An 18,027-nucleotide genomic window follows, 5' to 3' on the forward strand; every position below is an offset into this window, starting at 1 on the left:
AAATTTTATATGATATCATACTTGGTGTACATGTTAGCTGTGAGAGCGATAGATTATACAAGGCTTTATAAGAAAGATAGCATGCAAGATGAAAATGCATGGCCCTATATTGTATATCCTTAGTTGGTGATGAAGAAGCTCCTAGAGAAAAGTAAGGAATACAATATCCTAAATGATTCGTTTATATTCACAATAATATGATTTAAAGACAGGGATTATGCAAAAAGGATGTCAAAATAGGTAGTAGCTAAGATATTAGAGGTTGGAACCTACTACATCCAATTTTGAACATTTACATGTTTGAGGGTAGCGAGTACAACTGTTAACCCCAAGAAGCTCCCTAGGCATCCCAATGATAGATTCATTTTATTAGAGATCACTTGACAACTCTTGTTTGCATATGAAAAAGTTAGGAAACAACACAAAAATTTTGGGTATGACCTATTACTATAGGACCTTTTAGTGTGGTTCAAAGATAAGACATTCCATCTTTTGAGTCTAAACGTGATTAATATCCATTATAAGAATATAATTCTCCTTGGCCCTATTTTGATAACATTAGAAGAGTGTAACATCTAGCTGGCAATACATTTGAGCATGAGGATGCAGTTGAGGATCATTAGATGAACAAAGTGGATGACTATGATATCCATATTCAGGATTATTGTAGGATGACTCTCTATCTAGTAGGAAGTGATTTAAAGATAAAGATTCCTTTGAAGGCAGTACAAGAGGATACAAAGGATCTTCTTGATCCATTGTTTAAGAGGGACAAGATTGGTGATAGACCTATCATGAATACCAAGATCGACAAAGAAGAAAACTTAGACATTAATCATAGGACAAGGCATGTCATCAAATTGACGAAGGATTGAATCAACAGACCTTTCAAACTTGATTCAATTCCTCAAATGGTGGTCTTCCATGCTCAAGCTCACCCAGCTAAAGGTCAAGGAGGTAAGGTCACAATGCTTACATTTACCGCCCAATCACTAATAAGACAAAAAATGGTGCACTGACTTGATAGACCATTTGGATATTATAGTGATTATAAGGGTAAAGGAAAGAGGAAGATAACTTCTCCTCAATAGGCTGAACCAGAAGAGGAAGTGACTCAGCCATCTCCATAGCAAGGAGAAGAAAATGTACAAGGTTTAGAGAATGTGGAAGCTACACAAGCCCAAGAAAATCCTCAAGTGCTACTAGCTGAACAAGGCCAAGGAGAAGCTGAAACTAAACTACAAGAGGTATCCCTACCTCAACAAGAAGAAAAAGCCTCCCCCTCTACTCTTAAGAAAAGAAATATCAAGACTTTGATAAAGAGAAGACAAAAGGTCATTAGGAAAGTGATTCCTTTCCCATCTGTCCCTGAACCTGTCCTAGAAGAAGTAGAAGAAGAGAATGATGAGGAGGAAGAGAATAATCTACCTTTGAATTGGTGGAATCATCTCACAAGAGCCACATAATCAGAAAGGAGAAGAAGCTCTACAATCACATCACCATCTATTTATGATCAACCCATTTAGACTACAACATCAGAAGATGAAATGCAACAATAGATACATGAGCAAGATGTTGAAGGCACTAATGTCTTTCAGATGTTAGATTTTGATTTCATGCCTATTAGTACTGAATTAGTTGGGGATAAAATTAGAGATACTCCAATGAATCAACCTCAATAGGAGGATTGGATTCAGTTGCCACCCGAGCCATAAGGACCTAAGGTAGCTCCACCATCCCCAGTACAAGTCACATCTTGTGTAGACAAGGGATCGACTACCCCTCTTCAAGAATAGGTTCAAGTAGAACAAGAGGAAGATCTATAACAAACATCCACCAAGGAAATGTTAGAGGAAGGGCAGACAAGTAAACAACCTCAAGAAACTTCCCAAGATAAAGAGGTAAGGACTTTGGACTCTACAAGCATAGACACTCCTGGTGCAAATCTTGTACAAAAGGAGAGGACTCTAGAAAGGGAAGATAAGGGGGGAAAAAAAAAACTAAGAAAACTCCTTCATCCTAAAAAGGAAAATGTCTAATGGAGCATATCCCAAGGTGGCTAAGGAAATAAGTGATAAGAAAAAAGAAGAAGCAATTCACTATAGAGGAAGAGGATAGGATGGAATTAATTGAAGTCCTAAGGAAACATGAATCACCACCAAAGGATGTACATGCATTAGCCTTTGTCATGAGTGATTAAAACTAGGACTTATTTGCTCATGTGGCTATCCCTCCTCTGTATTGAAATGTTGAAGAATTAACTCCAAGGGATTATCAGATCAGGAAGGTCATGCTTGAGAAACCTACCTTGGATACTGCTAAGCTGATGGCTACAATAGGAATTAAAGAAGTATTCAAGACCTTAGAACTGGATGGGATGGAATTGATAACATTTTGATGAAAAAATGAGATCCTAAAAGGATATATAAGTGAAGTTGTTGGTCCCTTAGATCTTACAAACCTGAGGAAACCTTGAACGCAACACTGGAGAGAATAGATAGGGGTGTGGGCCAATTGGATCCAGTTTTGAAATCTTGTCAACAATGGAGAGAAATTTTTGAGGAAAAATGTGTATAGATTATACAAGGAAATCTAAAGCCACTACACCATATGCAGGATAATACAAATAGGCTAGTTACCATTTTGAATCAAGATTTTGGTCTGATGGATGAAGTACATACGTGGCGCAAAGATTTGCAGACATTATAGTCTATCAAACGAAAAAGGTATCAGATATTGTTGGAAGTATTTATAGTTAAGGAGTTAGATAAAATCGATGATTGGATAGAGAATATTATGGATGGCGATAAAGTAATGGAGACATTACACATGTAGATTCTCAAGCTCAAGGATCAAACTTGAGAGTGAATTTTGGAGGCAAAGAGGCATTATAGTGGTGCATGTTTAGACATTTTTGAGGATGATTCTAGGGAGAAGTTAATACTAGTAGAGGTAGTAGTTGAGAAATTTCAATTTTTTTTTGAGAAAGCTGCTAATGATGATGGCATTAGGCAAGCATTTAGAATAGAGGAGGCATTATTAGAATTAGATGCAAAACTCAAAGATTTTGTGGAGACTTGTATCGAGGTGGGCAACTACAAGCAGAAAGTGAAATACAAATATGAAGCCTTAGATTTTCCAGATGCAGCTCAAGTCACTGAGATCATTGAGAAATTCAAGGGCAAATACCTAGACATAGCTTTGGTATAAAGGGGAATCTATAAAGGGGAATAGGACCCATAAGCTAGAATTTTAATTTTGACACTGGGTGAAATTTTGCATTTTTTTAATCTACCTCTGAGGTGTGCTGGTGCCCAGGTGCAGTAGGTGCATAGGTATGCTTTTTCAGTAGTGTTCTAGAAGATTTTGAAGAATTCAAAAGTGTGTCGATAGTTAACTGCTAGTTCTTAAATTAGAGCTTTCCATGCATCATAATGCATTTTGACAATAGTTTAACTCCTACAGATGCCTATTGAAAGTTGAAGCTTCTATTTTTGGCACTTCTAGACACTCCTTCATCAACTAATCACTAGTAGAATTCTGGAAAATAAATGACCATGTGACTAAAATTTTTAGTCACAAGACTAAATGTTTTAGTCACATGACTGAAAATGATCAAATTCTAGTAATATTTTGTAATTTATAATTATAAATGACTAATTTGGTAATAAGATAAAAGTACAAGGTTAGACAAAGATAAGTGACTAAATAAATGGTCAAATAAGTGACTTAAAAATTAGTCACCCAAACAAATGATTAAATTAAAATGTGATGTATATTTATACTATTAATACATTCTAATGAATGCTACTTGTTTTTTTTTTGTAATTTACAAGTAATTTGAAATTCCTCTTTGATTGTGGACATTAATGTGTGTTCTCCTAAGGATGTTCCAAAACTATTGCATCAATTTTAGATTTCGATCATAGGTTAACTATTTCCCTTTGAATTTATATAATATAATCTATTAATGCTATATCTATATATAGATATAGATTACTCAAGTTTTATATTATAACTTATTTTTGCAATATTGGTCAAAATATTTATGCTTGCTAAGTGTAAATATGAACTAATATTTTCAAACTATACCATAATAATGTTAAAACAATTTGTTAAGCTGATAGGCTTTTTCCCTAGGAGACTTTTATCAGAATTTTCTGAGTTTCCGATGTTGTCATATGCTGTGAAATGCCAAAAATGCTACAAAGTCAAATGATGCCAAAAAGTTAGTTTACAAAATGGAAATTTTGAATTTGGTACAAGTTTTTTTTGTCATTCAAGATAACTTCTTGCACAAAATATTGCTATACATATAAAAAATGGTGTCTCTACTACTACACTTCTTCTTTTCACCATTAGCCCTAACTTGCTAGGTTGCACAATTTTCCTATCCATTGCGACTACTCCTAGTGACACCATTAGAGAATTAGCTAAAGATCTGAAGCAAGAAGGGATATTGCCAATCCTCTGCTGCATCAACCAGTTGAATTTTTTTGGCCAAATCAAAATATTTTCTTCTAAAGGTTTTTATCCAATGCACCATTTTTTGAAATCACTTTGACATTGTTGCACTGTATGCGATCCTTAATTTGGGTGCTTTCCAGAAATTGGTAGTAGGATTCCAACGTTTGAGGCAACTTAGATATTTTGACACTATGTAAGATAACTTGTTTGAGATTGCTTCTTGGCCTTTGTGGAGATGAGTTGGAAATGGTTTGATGTGTAGAAAGTCATTTTCTCGACCTTGTTTCCAATTTTGTGTTTTTCTCATTCACCTTTATTTTTCCATTATCCATAAAATTGGAGAATGCTTGTAAATGTTCTCTCTTTATCTAGTCTGGGAGAAATCAACAATATTTTGAATGTTGTTCTAATGTAATAATAGAAGGAGATCCCTTTTGTTGAAGCCTAGAGATCTTAGCTACCATATTGTGAAATATGGATCCAACGCTAAGCTTGATGACGGTATGGATTTGCCTTCCTTGTCAATTTGGAATTATATAAAATGATAATTTATTTTATTTTTGACTAACTTATAGTATAAATGATTGCAAATTTTAAATGATTAATAAATTAATTAATTAAAAAAAAAACTATTCACCTAAGAGGCTATCTTTTTGGCACATATGAAAATCTCTTAGGATTGTCATTAAGTTGATAGTGAAAATCAACTCCACGGTATCCATATACCCAGTAATGAAATCTTATTGATCGTAGACCAATGGTGGAAATGCTTCTATACACATGCATGAAAAAGTAGATTCATATGCAAAGCATGCAACCCAAGCTCTGTTGAATAGGCATAACCCGACCATTAGGGGAAAAAGAAAAAGGCTTGACCCAACAACATAAATTGGCAAAAAAAGAAAAAGGCTTGGCCCAAAAAAAAAAACTTAATTGATTATTTAAATTAACTATTCATGTGTCATTTAATCATCATCAACATAAATTAATAAGAAAAACGTCTTAAACTCTATATGATCCATTATGATGAGTTCTTAATTCATTGAAATAATATATTAATAAATATAAATCTAAATATAATTGATATTTTCATGGATGAATATGCAATGTTTTATCTTTAGTGAGTACATAATACAATTCATCTAAAATCAAAATTAGTATGGGGAGGTTTAATACAATTCATATAAAGGAAATAATAGGGTTTTTTTTTTTTTTGGGTGAAAATTTTCTTCATGCACAGAGGTAAAAAGATTAAGTAAAATGGTAAATATATATTTGATTAGGAAAATAAAAAATAAAAATTGGTTTGTCTTTTTTTTTAAATGTTCATAGCAGAAATTATAAGGAGAAAGTGTTGTCAACTCCAAAGCATAAGAAAAAATAATATTTTTAAAAATGTTAAAGAAAGTAGAGATCAACAAATATGTCTAAGAATATAAGATACCATACTCTAGGATATTCTCTTCTCTTAGACTAAAGAATTACAATACCACAATCTTAGATGTTTTAGACTTTATCTAATAAATATTATTTTAGAATAATTTATATAAATTTGTAAATGATATTTTAATATTATTCTAATACTTACAAATTGACAAAATTTATTATAAGCTATTAAACAATCTAAAGTTAAATATAATATTAAAAAATCTCCTAAATTCTATTACTAATATAATAAATTGTAATATTAAATCTTAGAATAATAATATTTTTTACTAAACTTTCATAATGAATAAGAATATTAAATCTAAAAATTATCTTCATAAAATATTAGAATTGTCATATACCAAAAAAATCCTTAAACATAATATTTATATATTAACTTCTAAAAAAAAATTTAGACTTTATATATATATATATATATATATATATATATATATATATATATATATATATAAAATAAGAATGTAAGTAAAGAATTTGAATCTTTACAATATAATTGTCATACTTAAGTCAAATAATATTTTTATAGTTAGAGTTCTCTTAAGTCAAATAATCTTTTTATAGTCAACGTTGTTATCATATACTTTACACCTATAATGAATAAAGTGAACACATCATGTTGCTTACTCATAAGTAAAGATTACCATCAAAGTCATCATTAAGGTTTCTTAAAGGCTCAAAATAAATTTTGAACAAAAAACATAGTTGCATCATGACCTTATGATCATGGTGTCAAAGTGGTGGGAATAGAGAGGTTAACGGAACAACAATTGACATTGGTAAAATAGAGGGACAATGACCAACAACTATACAAAATGCAAAATTACCCAAATTTGACAATACAAAAAATAAAGTAATCAAATGTGATTTAAAATTTTTAATTTTGGGAAAGACCATAGTAGAAGAGATGGTTGAAGTACTTGTCTAATAGTGGGAAAGAAAATTTGTATAGGTCCTCAAAATGTGTTTTTTTTCCTATTGAGTTTTTGCATCTTACTCACCATTGTGTTTTTTTCCTAATGTGTTTCAATGGTGCCTGTCACATTAGGAAGCCGAAGACAACTACCACTCATCATGTTGTGGGCTATCACAATACACAAATCCTAGGGACTCATACTACAAAAAGAAACAATTAATATTGGTGGAATTGAAAGACAATGACTCACTTTTATAACTAGATCCAGAGTAAAAATAATAGACGGTCTTCGTATTCGACTTGCTTCCGCATTTGAAAGATACTCAAAAATGAAAAGTAATGCATAGACAATTATATGCAAAAAAAGAGGAGGATCACCTATATCAGATAGCTCTTCAGACAAAGTGTTTGTATTCTGAGTGTGAGAAGAAATCAAAATCACACAACTGAATCAAACATATTACATAACAAATACACTCAAGCAAATATTCAAAATTACATAAGACTATTGGAATAACCCCTTGCACCACCAAAGGTGCAAGTGCTAGTATTTACTTATGCATTAAGCTTTTCATTTTAATTAAAGTTTATATAATTAGTATTTTGTTAAATCATAGATAATTTTAGTTAATAGTTTTAATAACTTTTGTTTCATGTTTTTTAGAAATTGATGTACAAATCTATATTTTATGTACCTATAGATTTATGCATCTAAGATATTTACTCTTTTCTATTATGTGTAACTTATATTAATATATACAATTAAATCTTATGATTATAAACTTAATTTTTTGATTTTTTTTTTTCATATTGATAATATAGTTATAAATAACACTTGAATCAATCTGAAGACTCCAAACATGAAGATTTTAGGAAAGTCATTCAATATATAATAACAAAGAATTTAGGATATTAAGATTTTAACCATAGGTATCGTAAGAGCTTCTAAAGGATGGAATCCTCCACAAATATAAAATATATATGCTTGTATTATTATTTTTTTATTCTTATAGAAAGAGAGAGGTAAATTATTTATGATATTGAAATAAAAATTTATTTATTTTCTAGTGAAGTAAATTATGAAGTTACAGGCTTCAATGGCCTCAATATCTGGAAGAGTATTGTTAAAATATTAAAATTCTATTTTAACTTACTATTGCAATATTTATAATAATTAATTTATTTTCCATGAATGTCTTTAAGTCTTATAAGTTATACTATTATTACGCTTGAAAATTTTAAAATATATTATTTTTAATTGTCTTCTTTTAAAAAACATTTTTTTGAGTTATTTGTATTAATATATTTTAAAAAAATTAAAATAAAATAGAATATTATGACAAAAAATAATAACTTAATATTTGCAAACAAATTTCATAAGAATATAATATTTTCACTGCATTGCCTTTCTTCAAGAGTAATCATTTCTCAAAATTCAGAGTTTGGAGGGAATTTTCAGGACTATGTCTATGTCGGCATCAAAAAAAAATGGCAATTTTTAATTATATATAAATTTAAGATAAAAGTTTAAAATAATTTTTAATTTAATTTTTTTAGAACAATAAAACACCGTTTTGATGCCGACATAGATACTGCCAATTTTGAGCACGAGAACATGAAATTTAGTGAAACATTCCTAAAAACGCATGTGTAAATATATGAGCTTACTCCAAGGACTAATTAATTTTATAGAAACCTCAAAATATTCCTTTCTCTGGCACATCTCATTAGATAACTTTGTTGTCGATTCAATTTTTCTGGAACATTGTTCTTTCAGTCAATGTCATTTCCATTGATTGCGTCTATAAGCTGATTATTTCTAGAAAGTCGATAGAAAACAACGAAGATGCACATAGTTCTGGTGGTACTCTAAGGAATCTCAACTTAAACTTAATAAATTAAAATACAATCGAGGGTTTAACTCCAAGAAGAAGCAGCATATGGGTGAGGCTCTAAGTTTATTTTTAGATGACATTTAGTTGCTAGAAGATGTGGAGAGGGAATGGAAATGCTAAGGTTCCGTTTGGTTGCTGGAAGATGAAGGTCGAAATCGGGTTATCAAGGTTAAAATCAGGTTTTGCAGAAAAATACGGGCGTTTGGTTGGTTATAACTTGGTTCTCACTTTCAACTTTCAATTTTTGGCCAAAATTGGATGATGCATCTTCCAATAAAAAGGTGGAATTCGAAATTAAAACCAGGTTTTGAATTTTATCAATTTTTTTAATAATATTGTGGGGTCCACGGTATATTCATCTTCCGTGTCAACCAAATGGACCATTGTCTTTCCAAACCACAAAACTAGGTTTTCGAAAACTTGGTTATAAGATAAACCAAACGGGGCCTAAGGGAATTTCACATAGAGCTAGTTTGGAGAATCACTAATGCCTTCAGACTAATTATTCCAATATTGCCCTAAAGATGATCCTATATGAGGTTAGCCATTGAGGAGACTTCAAAATAATCCTTTATTATTATTGAAGGCAATGATAGCGGGCATGGAGTTAAGCCCAAGGTTCAAGCAATATGAAAAAGAATACAAGATTTTCCTTCCAAATATTTTGACTCTGTGTTACTGCCATGGAGGTAGAGTGCAAAAAATTCCCCGTGTGTCTTTCTGAATTTGGTGAAATAACACATATTATCTATAATAATTTATGGGTTTGATTGTGTTTAGATATTTTGCATCAACATTTTGAATCACATTTTGTGATTAATTATTTTCCGTACTCTCTTTCTTTGTTTTATCCTAGTGATACTTTACAGAGTGTTATTTGAAATATTGATGAAAACATCTAAACACAATCAAAACCAAAATTGTTGCACATAATTATCATGGATTGTAGAAATATTTTCACATTGAAGGCACATATTGCCTCTAAAGTTTAGTTTCCCACTTAAATAGCCTTCATTGTACATAATTGGATAAATTTGGCTAGTGAATTTGTATATATATTCAAATTCTTTATAATGCCTGATTGACGAAATCATTGCTATAGGTCATAGCTGATGTTATCTTTTGATTTGATTGAGATGTTGTGTTAGTATTTATAATGTAGAATAAACACAAAATAACAATTTTTAATTGTTGATTTGCTGACTGAAACTTATGTGGAAAATAAGGCATTAGTTATTCCAACTTTTACACCAAGAGCTTGCTGATTTGAGTCATCTTCTACACATTCTATGGGATGAGAGTGTTTTGTTTTTTCCTGTTAATATTAATCTATCACATTTTTAATACATTAGAGAAATATCACATACATGAAAATTTATGAGCGAAGGACTTCTTTAATGAACAATTCATAAGGCACAATATATATTGAAGTATATTAAGTTAAATGGGGTATGATTAAGAATGCTCAATTTAGAATGGTATTGGGATGGGTTATGTGATCAGAAGTTCTAGTGGTTCATCCTTGTGAACATTATCTAGATATATTGAGTGTTACTAAACTTTTTGTACATTGAAATATAAGATTTACATAGACTATTTCTATAAACAAATATAAAATTTAAGAATTAATGTATGAAATATAGATATACAAAGACTGACTAAGAACTATATAGTTGAATGGCAAGAAATCATCTCATAATCTTTAAGTTACAAAAATATTGTTATTTAGGTATATTTTACTATGTGACAATCTATCCATAAAGCACTCTTAATTTATACATGTAATCAAGTAATCAAGTGCTAGATATTGTATTTTATTTTCAATAGTGGCTTACTTGATTGGATAGCAGCATGAAGCCTGGTTCTACCCTTATTCTCTGATGAAATTTTGTTGGCACCTACTTTAAGTGGTCCATTTACATAATCAAGTAATCAAGTGCTAGATATTGTATTTTATTTTCAATAGTGGCTTACTTGATTGGATAGCAGCATGAAGCCTGGTTCTACCCTTATTCTCTGATGAAATTTTGTTGGCACCTACTTTAAGTGGTCCATTTACATAAGAGCAGTGGAGCATAATAAATTAGCAATGATCAGATTTTGAGTTTACAGCCCCAAAAAGAGTATAATTAGTGCCTATTAATGTTGTTGTTGGAAAATGGCATGCAGTAACTCCTCTAATGACCAGTACTGGATATCCTAGCACAAAGAACTATTGATAAGAAGAATTTAAAAACGTCATATTATCTTAATAATTAAACTTTGAAAATGTTCATAAAACAGTAGCTGAATAGTAAAGGAAGAACTTTCCTACTCACCCATTATAATCCGTTTTATTGTTTGTCATATATTCTATTGTATTATATAAAGAAGATTATAAGAAGGAAGCAAGCATTTTTCATCATCAAATACATTGTAAAACTTTTCCAGGATAGTGTCTGCTAATATAGCATAGTTCAACTTTCTTCCAAGCAAAGGAAACATATAGCAATTGAGATATCGTGGAATTATTACCTTAAGAAAATGATGTAGATGACTACCTTCAATAGGTTTCCCAAGCACATTGAAGTTGTACTCCTTGAACTCCAAATCCTACCAATTACCTCTGGGAGAAGCAACGTTAATGTTAATTAAAAGAGATTGCATGTTCCCAACTACAAACTAAAGTGGAAAAAGACTGTCATGTAGGAAACCAACACGATGCGACTAAAAAAGAAAAAAAAATACACATGTATGTGCATAATTATATTATCGAAAGGACCATCATCGCAAAAAAGTATAAGGCATTTGAAACTTGAAAATGTTTCTAGATTTAATAACATACATTATCAGCCATAGAAATTCTATATATGCAAACTTGACAATAAAGCAAGGGACAAAATGAAGTTCAATCGGGAATCAAGTTATCAATCTCTCACCCTACCTCCCTCTCATAAATATTATCTTGTGTTTGATCTTGGTCCATTTATTTTCTAAGAGTGTTTGGAAGTGAACTCAAATGATCCCTTGTTTTATTTATAAAGAGAATGCAGGGACTATTACTTTAGGTTCCCTTCCTTTGAATGGTAATTGATAATGTTCAAGCAAATTCTGAAGATATAAGTTCTTGCTGTTATGAAATGATTGATTGTTATATCTTTACTATATTATAATAATGATATTAGATATATATTAGTAGCAGCAACAAATATATTATGTTGTATCTATGACAACAATTTACAGTTTTCTTCTCTGACCTGTAGCTATGGTGTCCTTGCAATATTGTGTCTAATCTTTAAAACATATAATCTCTAATTAAGATTCTAACACCCAAAATGTCTGATTTGTAGTTAGCTCTAGAAAGAACAGATATGTAGGAGATAACTAATTAAGATAAGATCAATGCAATTACTTGTTTCTATTTTGTCATTCAACTCCAATGAAAAATCCGGTCACCAAGATCTAATTTATATCTTGATCAGCCTTGCATAATTTTTATGCATACCATCCAGGGATCACAAGTTCAATATATAACGGATAATGCAAATCCGAACACTTCAGGATTTGTAGACCATGTTTAGCTTGAATTCTTCCTTATTTTGCTAACTGTGATGGGCTTCCAATTCATGTTACTTGGATAAGATTTGGCTGACTTCCTCTTGTCTTCTTAACTCTAATTATTGTCATTTTTTATTCTTGGATGATAATTGATGTCATGGATATTATCCGTACTGGCTTTGAGTGTTCTATTTATTAGTTCCTTCCGTGCAGGAAACTATTGCCTAGGGACATTAACAAGTTATTAATCCTTCATTGTACAACCAATCACGACCAATATTATTAGTTTATCTCCCTATTATATGTCCATTTTTATTAATAAATAGTCTTTAGAAATAAGTGACTATGATCGACTTTTACTAGCACCAGGAGCAGCTGACCACTTTTACAATATCCAAGGCAAGAGAAGAGGTGGGAATCGAGGTGCAGATCTCCAGATTAGGGTTATTTCAGACTTTTTTCACATACCAAGATCTTGGGCCCTCTGTTTCTATGGGATGATCAAAACACCACCTATCTGCTAGGGCTTCTCTTGTTTTATGCAGCTTTGATGCTTGTCTGGCTCTTTAAGCTGCTACAAATCACAAGGCTGATTAGAAAAAGGAGAACCCCTCTCATACAAAGAAGCTTTGAATACTTCCCAAAAGTATTGTGCGTGCTACATAGAGCATACGAGTTAGACGAATACAACTAGATGATTCTTGAAGGCACTCAAAGGTATGGAAAACATTTTATGTTATTATGTTGTCTCTAAAGAATTTGCAGGTTACATGGTTCATTTGTTTCAACCTTACTTATTTGGATAAACCCTTGAGTGCAACATTTCATGCCTTCTTGGCCTCTCATGGATATTGTGTCTACCACATCCATTTTCTCTCCTACCCAAAACTAAAATTTCAGTATTTTTGCCACTAGCATATGCTTGTGATCATTTCGCAATTAATATTATTTTTCCTATGTTACACCAACATTTTCCTGCATTATCATGCTATTTAAACTGATAACCCTACAAGACTAGCCTTTAATTTGTGGTTTGGGCTATCGTGTATGGATTGGTGTGTGACCATGATGAAGTTGCAAACTCAAATATTGAAGAGATTCTAAAGCATGGATTGAATTTGACATTTTACATTTGGCCGTGGAACAATTTCAACATGTCTATAGGCTAGAATAAAAAAACCTCTATAGGAACCCTTGTCAATATGTGAATTCTTAATTAGAACAACTGCCTTTCAAATCAGAACAAAGAAACTCTACAACAGAGACTCTCTGTTGCTGATTTAAGATACTTTGATTTCAACAAGAAATATGCTTTTACTATTACATCCTATTATACACTTGAAAGCTTATATACCAAAACTCAGACAACCCTTGGCCAAATGCACATGCCTTTTTCTAAAGGTGCGTCATCTGTCTATAAATGTATTTCTTCTTAATGGTGGTAAGGGGTAGATTTGAGTCATTAAAGTATCTTTGGAGATCTGTGTATAACATTACAGATCTTAATCTATTGCCTTGGATTGGTTTCTATGGCAAGTCCATTTTCACACGGTGTTGCTAAACTTAAGTCTTTCTTTCCCTCTTATGCAATGCAATCCTCACATATCAATGCCCCTTTTTCAATATTGAAAATGTTTCCTCACAGAAGGGCATGTACTACATCTTATGGAGGTTTTTTAAAACTTAACACAAATTCTGCCTATCATCTTATGTGGTACACATCATAGGAAGTCTGTAACTTTTCACTTGACCAAAATCCGCAAAATATGACCATTAATGTATGCCAGTTTTTTTTTTTTAAGGATTGCAAGGTTGAAGAATTGTCTTGTCTTATCTTTTGTCCATATGTTCTTCGTGTCTTGCCACTTTGGGTCAAAATGTTTCTGAACCTCTGCAATTAGATACACACCTGAATACTTTTGTTTCATATTTTTTAAACATAAATTCAAGAATTACTCTTTTCTCCGTATAGTGCACATCTGAATGTGGTATTTGACATGAATAATGGTTGACATAAAAAATGGATTTATCTTGAAAGTTGACATGATACAAAAAAACAATTGTATGGGTACTATAGAGGATGACAAAACTAGTCCCAAATAAACAACATAATGTTTATTTATGATAAATGGGATTTGGTTTATTTTACCTATTGGTATTGTGCTTTTATGCCTGCAACTTTTGGACTCTGGCACTACTTTGTTGCAATTTCTTTTTTGGTTTTTCCCTATCCTAGACATTATCCTCTAGTGGCCATAATAAAGATAATTTATTAAGCTTTGTAATGAAACATCTTATAGGTCATTCATAGTAAATATTACAACTTCTATGTTGTGTTTTAAATCTACATCACATTTTCTTTGGGACCTCTCTTACCAAAACTCTTATTATTACAAGTACCAAACCTTAAACAATCATTATTTCTTATCAATAAGTGAACCTGATTTTATTAATTAGTATAAATACTATGTTTGTTAACCATGTGGATACATGATCATACAAAGTGTAAAAAACATAAAACAATAAGATATAAAATTTCTCAAACAAGAGAAGATTCTTGAGAACATTAGAGTGGCATTATCTTTTGGTTTAAGCTTGGGATTCTTATGCATAATGTGTTTTGAACTTGGAATTTTCTGTTGTTGGAGATAAAGATGTAATCAACAGATTTTCTTAAATGTTAATAATGTTTTCCCAACTTGCAAAGAAGCATAATCGAGAGGTTTTCTTGGGACATTTGAAGATATTCCAATTCAAAGAACTCCACATTGTTGCTGATCATTTTAATAGCAACAATTCTCTTGGTTTAGAAGGCTTTAGGAATTATTACAAAGTTTATCTGCAAGCTGGAACATATGCAGCTTTAAAATAACTAAATGATGTCTATACGTGGATAAGTTCAATTGCAAATAGAAATGGATATGATCAACTTGGCTAAAATAAATTTATTAAGATTGTGTGGTTTATGCCCGAACACTACATAATGATTCTTGTTTTATCCATATATGTTGAATAGGAGTGTGACTTCTTGTTTAAGAGGTTTAAATCCTTAAAGTTTTAACTATAAGTGTTTCAGGAAAATCTTGATCGAACTGTCTTTGGTTCCATTTGGTCAAGTGTTCTATGTGGGATGGTAGAAATTTTTTTGCACTAATTTACTTTTCTCTTATACAATTTGATGTCATGTTTGATATTGCATTCATACGTGAAAGGTTTGATCGATGTCTTTTATCATTTTTTAACATAGATATATAGTCAATTTGGCAAACATAAACAATTGCTTCTTTAACTCAAATTTTGCAAACTTTGAAAATAGTGCATTGTAATTATTGTACTTGTTGTGGTCTCCACAACAAATGCCCCATTCTTTACTAGGAATGGGGACCCCTTACCTTTTTTCGACTCTCAGACTCATAATTCGGGAGTTGGGAGAAACAAACTTGGTTAAATAACTTAGAATTTTAAAGTTCACAAAAAAAAAAAAAAAAAAATCTTGCGCGCGCGCTTTGCAAAGGCAAAGAAGGAAAGAAGGTTATAAAACCCCCCTTCCCCTTCTTACTATTTCATTTTTTGGAAGAGCTAAGAGGGAAAGGTATGGAAACCCTTCCCCCCCTACCTCCACGCAGCCCTTGCGACACTACAAGAGGAAGCTCACAGCGTGTGCCCTTGGGCTACATGTGGTCGCAGCCACCATGCCCTTTTGGGCGCACAGGGTGGCGTTGCACGTGACCTCTGGGCCACGCACAGCCGCTGTCGTCATGCCCTTATGGGCGCGCGACGAGGTGCTACTTGCGACCTCTGGGCCGCGTGTGGCGGCCACTGCTGTGCCTTTTTTGGGCATGCAGTGCGGGGCTGCGTGCAGCTGCCGCTGCGCACCCTTTTGGATGCACGCGCGCGACCGCCGCCGTGCGGCCGCTGTGACGTGCACCCTTTGGGCCGCCGCCGCGCCTCAAAACCCCCCTTTTTTTTAATTTAATTTAATTTAATTTTTTTTAGTAAAGTCAAAAAAAAAAAAAACAAATTAAATAAGGTTTTTAGAAGGACGTTTTTTTTTTACATTTTATATATCACCAATAATTAATCATTTTTTTCCTCTTTTGTGACGTGCAGGTAATATTATTAGATGGCGTCCACATCCGGATCAACAGCAAAACCCGTTGTGTACAAGTTCCAAGGCGTAACCCCGAAGTCACGATTGCACGATGAATACTCTGAGATCAAAGACACAGAACTTGGATATGCAGACTTGGGAGAGTTTTTGAGGGTTTGTAACAACCCAACTGAAAGATATTTTTTGAGATCTGCCTTAATCCGTTCTGGATTGGTAAATGCAGCATCACATCCAGGGACCGTGCAGTCAGCTGAATTGATTATGACCCTATCTCGGCATTTTGTTCTTGAGAAAAGGGTGGTAAAGAGTGTCACTGGGGAAGTGGTCTTAGATCTATGACCTGATAATATCGAGAGAGTTTTTCACCTACCTAGAGCTGATCAGTTTATCAGGCTTTCATATGAAGTAGCTAAGAGGTGGCATAAGGATCATTACTAAGAGGCCATTGACATCATATATTCCTCATACTTCATTAAGAAGCCATCTCGAGGGAAGACAATCAGTAAAGTAGATATGAATCGAGGATACATAAAGGATGGCATTGGATATTCAATCATTCTCCTGAGCAGAGTTATGGGACTGCCTATAGTGGATCATCTTGCTCCATTCATGGTTAACTTCATTGAGATCATCAGACACGCAAAGATGCCATTGGATTGGGCCACCACACTTAGTGAGAACTTGTGTGACCAGTTGTAGATAGTAAAGGACAAGAAGAAGTTTTATATGACTTCTTATGTGGTATATCTACTTGCAGCGAGAGCCACCAACTATCCCGGGTTGTACAAGAAGGGTAGTATGCGGGATCCTACTGCATGGCTGTATATAGTCTATCCTCAGCTAGTTAAGAAGAAGCTCTCACTAAAAAGCAAGGAGTACAGAATTGTGAATGATGCCTTCATCTTTGCCATCATTCGATTCATCGAAGGGGATTATGGGAAGAGATTGCTTGATGAGGCTAAGGCACAGATCACAGCGCTCGGTGCATATTTCATCCAGTTTCGGACATTCACATACATTCGGGTTGGTGGTGCATCCATCCATCCAAAGAAGCTCCCAAGATACCCAAGTAACAAGTTGGTTCTAATGGGAATTTCTTGACAGATTGAGTCAACTTATGAAAGGATCAAGAAACAATGAAGGCCTTGTTGGGATTGGCCTTTTGTAATAGGAGCATACCAGGTAAAGAGAAAGCAAGATATCTTGACTTTTGAGTGGGAATGGGAGAATTATCCTCTTGAAGAATATAACTCTCCTCAACCATTCTTTGACAATGTTGGTAAAGTGGAAAACCTGGCAGGAAAAGAGTTCTACCATGAGGATGCCATTGAAGATCATTGGATGAATGCCACAAATGACTATGATGTTCGTATCACGGACTATTGTAGAATGACTTTGTATTTAGCAAAAAAGGCTCTCCATTTGACCATCTCGGATGAGATAAGGCTACAGGATTCACAAGAGCTACTAGACCCCTTATTCAATACATATAAAGTTGGCGAGAGGCCCATCCTGAATGCAGAAATTGGTAGAGAGGAAGGAGATGATATTAATCATCGAGCGAGACATGTCATCAGAATGACAAAGAGTTGGATCAAGAAACCCTTTCCACTTGATCCAATTCTAGATATAGTGATATTCCATGCACATGCTCGCCC

The 18,027-nt window shown here is 32.9% G+C and overlaps 1 pseudogene; it reads right to left on the bottom strand.

Annotated features, from left to right (window-relative positions):
- The window catches only part of LOC149574934 (beta-1,3-galactosyltransferase 7-like), a 35,914-nt pseudogene extending 20,241 nt beyond the window's left edge, over nt 1–15,673 (bottom strand).
- Between the last annotated feature and the right edge of the window lie 2,354 nt (nt 15,674–18,027).

Source organism: Cupressus sempervirens, chromosome 2 (genome assembly GCF_028749045.1).
Source record: "Cupressus sempervirens isolate cs-2001-9-10 chromosome 2, ASM2874904v1, whole genome shotgun sequence".
In the NCBI taxonomy this organism is placed as follows: Eukaryota; Viridiplantae; Streptophyta; class Pinopsida; order Cupressales; family Cupressaceae; genus Cupressus; species Cupressus sempervirens.